This window comes from Manacus candei, unplaced genomic scaffold (assembly GCF_025592945.1).
Source record: "Manacus candei isolate 608988 ecotype Guabito, Panama unplaced genomic scaffold, ASM2559294v1 h1tg000009l, whole genome shotgun sequence".
NCBI lineage: Eukaryota > Metazoa > Chordata > Aves > Passeriformes > Pipridae > Manacus > Manacus candei.
Window position 1 is genome coordinate 7642852 of NW_026138057.1, and position 6000 is coordinate 7648851.

The 6000-nt window shown below is 38.1% G+C and overlaps 1 long non-coding RNA gene across 2 annotated transcripts in view; it reads right to left on the reverse strand.

Annotated features, from left to right (window-relative positions):
• The window catches only part of LOC127466249 (uncharacterized), a 78455-nt gene extending 72919 nt beyond the window's left edge, over positions 1-5536 (reverse strand). For both annotated transcript variants that reach the window (XR_007902664.1, XR_007902663.1), the window contains exon 1: positions 5398-5536. This is a non-coding gene — a long non-coding RNA (uncharacterized LOC127466249). The remainder of the gene's footprint in view (positions 1-5397) is intronic.
• Positions 5537-6000: the final 464 nt, after the last annotated feature.

Sequence of the window (6000 nt, forward strand, 5' to 3'; positions counted from 1 at the left end):
TTATGGAGAATCACATTCTTCTTTGCAGAGAGGTCAACTTGTTGGATATTACCTATCTACTGTTAAGTCTTAAAAATTTGTAAAACCAAGCGGGAAATCTGATTATTGTAACTGGGTCTTCCAGGAACGTTTGATGGAATCAATATGGTTTTAAAAACTATGTGTCCTGAGAAATTGCTAGGTCAAGAAATCTTAATAAAAATTAGCAGGGTCTGGTTTAGAATATCAACTGAATGGTTATTACAAGGTGACTGAACTGCAACACTCTTGATTAAAAGCAACAGAGAAGAGCTTTGATTACCTTAGTTGACCTGTGGGAACACTTTCAGCTCTGTTTCTCTTGGATGGTGATATAAGACAGAAATTGTCTGTACTGCTTGATTTGTAGCTGTCTATACATCTGATACTCCATCACAGCTCTGAACTGATTTGGTCTGATGTGTAAAACAACCTTGAAGTCTTGACCTGCTTGATACCATTGCTGATTGCAGGCGAATGTTGGGGGCAAATAGAAGTTGTCTAGAGCTCTGCTTCCCTTCAGTATTTTAACAGCTTTTTTGAGTAGGGAGGGAAAGGTTTTCTGACCCAAAAATATGATAAATGTGGTTAAAATTTTATCTCTTTGCTCTGGACTTTCAACTACTTTAAATTAGTACTAATTAACTGTACAGAGTTCAGAAAAGCCTAAAATATCTTAATTAAAGTTGTAAAATACCTTATGAAACCGATTCCTATTTCTGCAAACTGTAACATTATTTCATAATTCAGCTGAATTAATCTTTGCACAAGCCCAGATCAGAAGGGAAATGTATAAAGTGCTGTAGGACAGGATTATGGTGAAGTACAGCAGGTATTCCAGCTATGCCACACTGCACTAGCATGAAGTCTGTGCTAGCCTTCCTTTGTACAAAATGAACATTAAATTACCTCATAAGCTAGAAAAAAAGGTTTTATTTGCAAATGACATTAAAGATAATGAGAACAAAAGCCTCCAACTTTCAATTTGAGGCTACTATTAATGGCACAAAATTACTTTGTGCCATAGGCCAAAAGCCTGGATGGAATATTCACCCAAATGAAGATCAAGCAATCTAATTTTATCCAGTCTTTGGGAGATCCAAATCAGCACTAGTGTAACTGTGCCAAGAGCAGTATTAAAGATCAAGGTGAAGCAAGAAAGGAATTGGATGAGATCAAGCCCTCATTCTCCTTTCATATTCAAAAAACTCTAAAGTATCAGAATATTCCCATTATAAATTACAAAAATGATATCACAACAAATGGGAACTTTAACATTTGTCCACATGAATTGCAGTATTTCTTCCTAGGAAATCCTTAAGCTAATATACTGTCTCAGGAATATTAAATATTGGAGTTCAATCAAAGAAAACTCGTTTTAGTATTATGAGATCTGAGCACACTATGCTGTGTTTTCATTCTGACTAGTGACAGCAAGAGGACATTGTTTTTTGCAAATACCCTTTTCCTTAAAAGACCACTTTGTTACCCACTTCAAAAGCAGAAAATAACCACAAAACCAGGAAGAAATTTCTTTATACAATAAAAATGTATTAATTGCCATTATTTACTCCGTAGATTCCTTGATTCTTTACCAGATAAAATCGTAACTTGCCACTCACAAACTACTCTGATGGAATAAAAACAGTACTGTTGGCATTACCTACCAAGGACCTTGCTTACAGGACAAGTAAACCCTCATGTAAGAGGGTTGGTGTAGCAAATATTTTCAACATACATTTTGTAAGTATATATTTTCAACAATATATATACACCTACGAAACCTACTGTCACTAAATTACACTATACAAGGAATATACCACAGGTATTATTGTTCCCCAGTCCTAGGCCAGCTTTTCCTTACAATTTCCTCCATCATAACAACTATTTATGTGTACAGTGTATGTAAACCTTAGGGTACTTGTGCACACACTCCAATTCCTTCACTGAGGTGGTTCCAAACAGAAGATGCAAGAGTGCAATTACCAAAAGTAATCTCACCCTTGCACTGCTGAGCTGTTTTATAGTTTGGGAAAACTCAGATTTAGATGTAACTCCAGTGCCTGTTCTCCTGGAGATTGAACACCATAAAATTAAAGTTTTAATATGTAGAAATTGCATAAAAGAGTCAGTTTGAAATGGCATTCACTAGTCAGGAAGAATGTTATTCCATATTAAAGGAAAATTTTGCTAGCTGCTAACCCCAAGATGTTGTGATCCTATTTCTACAGCGCAAGGAAAGATGCCCAGATGGAGATACAGAGAGAAAAGATTTTGAAACCAGAACTTTAAACAGGAAAAGAAACTAAAACAACTAAAAACCTGCAGAGCTCTAACAACTCTTTTTTCCCATACAAAGGCAATTAAACTGCTGTTTATTCATGGTCAAAACACTGAGGCTTTTTTGTAAATATTGCAAAAGGAACTTCTACTTTCAGTTAGTTCTACATGCTGAAATTGTTTAGCTACATCAGACCCAAATTTCCATTCTACTGCTCTGGTGCAATTTTCTAATTACTCATTATTGTGTAACTAAAGCACATCTCCATGTTTCTTCTCTAAATAGAAAACAACAGTGTACTAAGGAGAAGTAAATAAATAGTCCATACAGTTTTCTAAGACACAAATCTGCACATGGCTAATGATTTCCTTTGATAAGTGAAAAATATAGTTACTGTAACAGACATTGGTTCTGTAACAGTGATACAGGTCAAAGTTATCACACAGTTTGGGATGTGAATTCAACAGCAGGATAATGACAGTTGCCAAGGATTTGTGCTTGCTGTCTCTTGCTGCCAGTGTTGCCTGTCAAATTGTCTCTTTTTCTTATACTGAAGCCATGGGATTTTTTATGGATAGCAATTACTTACAATATCCAATGAAGTACATCAGATATAACAACCACCCTTTAGCCTTTCATTATTTGGTCGTCTCTTTGTTATTTCTAGTCATCCATTTGCACCTAAATTATTTATTTATACTGCATATTTGACAAGCATGTATTCTTTGCTTTATTTTTTTTCAGTAGTTGCTCCAAAGATATGGGGATTTATTTCAATATTCTGCTACTTACGTTTACCTTATTTTTATTTCTGTACTTGTACTTTGTGTTGGATTTCTCAAGAAAAGCATTGTCTGAACAGCAAAGACATTTTGTTTATCTATTAAAGGTAATAAAAATTAAAATAATGGCAATATCAGATCTTAACCATGATGGAGGGATTAAGCAAATCTTATATTATTCATTATTTGTTTGCATTGTTGTTTTTCTTGAGCCGTCATATGAGTTTCATATTTGTTTGCATTTACATTATTGTTGCACTGCATGCATGTATATCCCAGATAACCATATTAATATATTTTTATATTGATAAGTAAGCAGAGGATGTTTCATATATTATGGTCCTGAAACATTTTCTGGTACAGGTCTGCATTAACATCATCATAAGACTTGTGAAAATTCTAAATTTCATTTCATTATACAGGAAACCCACAGTATACATGTTTTACAAGGTAAAAACCAAAGCCTGATAGTTTATCAAATTCAATGTTTGGGAAGCTGCCTTCATAATAACTCACTCAACAAAGGACAGCTTTACACACACAATCTTTATCATTTTGAGAAGGACCTTCTTCAACAAATAATGCTGCAAACCTCACACCTACCAAGTAAACTAAATTGATCTCAGCTCATACAGCAGCTGGAAAGAAAAAGTGATGATTGTTTTCCTTTTATTAAAAAAACAAAACCAAAAACAAAACATATCTTCTACCTTTCTCCTAACACTCTTTCCAATTACAGGCTATCACAAAACTAGAATCCATTCTAAATGAGTACATGCTGAGTAATAACCTAATAAGTGCAGGCTGCGAGTGAAACTCTTGTCCCAATGAAATTATTGGGAATTTTGCCAAAGGCTTGAATGAAAATTTTACACTGGATCTCTGAGTTGATGAATAGAAAAAAACTGTTTCTCCTTTCTGTCACTTCCCCACTGAAACCCTGGCATCCCACAGACCTCTGGCCACAGAAACTTTTTCTCCAGTACACTAAAGAAAAGAAACCAGACTGCTCAGGGAAGCAACTGGTGCTTAATGCACAAGAAAATGTTTGATCAGTTCTTTTTGGTCATAGCAATAATCTGAGAGCATTTACTATCTCTTCTTAGAAATTAGCCAAGAAACTAGACAGCACCCAGTGCATCTCTTCTGTCTCACCCCAGAGACACGGATCAGACAAAAACTACTTTATGTCCAAGGAATGAAGATGCCACACTATGGAAAAGAAACAGGGGCGAAAAATGGGAATATACACAAGTGCTCCTAAAGAAATTGATAACTGAGCTACCATAGTGTAGTTGTACTAGCTGGGTAGGTAACAAGGCCAAATAAAAGCTACAGAAGTTTGAGACTGAAGTGTCATTCGTACTTGCACAAGTTGTTGTCTGCCATCTGCTCTCTGTGCGGCGGAGGAACAAGGGGAGCAGCACCCTGGGATCCGCGGTGGCTGGAGGGGTTTGGCGCTGGGCTTTGGCTGCTGGGCTCACAGCCAGCTCTGCCAGAGCGGAGCCGAGCGCATCCCCCTTCCCAGGGCCCGGGGGGAGCCGCCAGACGGCCCCGCGGGGCCGCTCCTTCCAGCGGGGGCTGCCCGGGCCCCACACACGCGGCCCTTCTCCCCGTCCTGCCCCGTCCTGCTGCTCCGCTCCGGGAGCGCCCCTCCGCCCCGCTGTGACCCCGGCACCACACGGCTGTGACCCTGTGCCCCGCTCCCGCCCCTCCATGGCAAGGCTGCCCGCCTGGCACAGCCCTGCTGAGGGCTCTCCAGACACTTTGGGATCGCTCCCCTTCAATAAAGCCGCGCCGTACCTCGTCGGTTTTAATCGTTCTTATACTTCTTCTGCTACAAAAGTATCCTCAGCTCTCCTGGCCGAAATCAACTCTAAACACCACGGCTCGGGGTTCCGGTCTGCTGTTCGAGCAAAGAGCAAGAACTGGTATCTAAGGAGACAAAGAGACGTGAGAAGAAAAAGAAAATTATTTTACATTCCAGGACCACTAAGTCAGCTGCAGGTGGACCCAGAATGAAGGATTCACAAACACTTTTCAGAACTAAAAAATTTTAAATAGAGAACCAAAGTTAAAAATCAGTGTGCCTGTAGGGTTTTGAGATATATCCCCCCATGCTCGAACGAAACTGAGAGTGTATCATACAGAGAAACTATAAAAATATTTTAAATGTTCCACATCTCTTCACCCTTACTCCGAGACTGAGGCTAACAAAATATTTAGTCAATTATATTTTTTCGACTTATCAGGCAGAAGCAAATGAAGCATCATTGAGAAATTACATGAGTGAAAAGTTGCCATGGCTTTACTCACACTTTTTTTTGCTAATGCAGGTTGTGCATCCCTGTGGCACGAAGACATTTGCAGAGTTTGGAGCTCATCGTATTTTTTGTGATGATGCACATGCCATATGGCATTTTTCCCGAGCACTTATCAGACTTCTGTTGTTTGCCATTTCCTGTTTAGAAGTACAAAAGATTGTAACTAAAGTGAAAGTGAAGGCTATTTGTTAGTTTTTTAAGACTGATGATTAAACAGTGATTTAAAAAATTGAACCAATCTTTTATCATTATTTTCTCTACAGCTTTTGAGAAAATGGTGGGATTCAGACAGAGTTTCATTTGGAATCTCTCTATACTTTGCATATTCCTCTTTTCTGGAGCTGCAAGATTTGAAACTGAAATGAAAATTTGGAGGCTATAAATAAAGAGAGAAATTGCATTCTTTGTGGATTTAGATTAATCTGATTATCTGTACATACAATCAAATCAGAAACACCTGAAATCAAGTCATACAGATTTTCAATAAATCCATCTTTTCACCTCTTGTTTTCTCCCTGCTGCCCCCATCTCCTCTACCTCTACTGAAATGGAAAAACTTCTGTGTTTCAGAAGTTGTCTCTACATAGACATCACC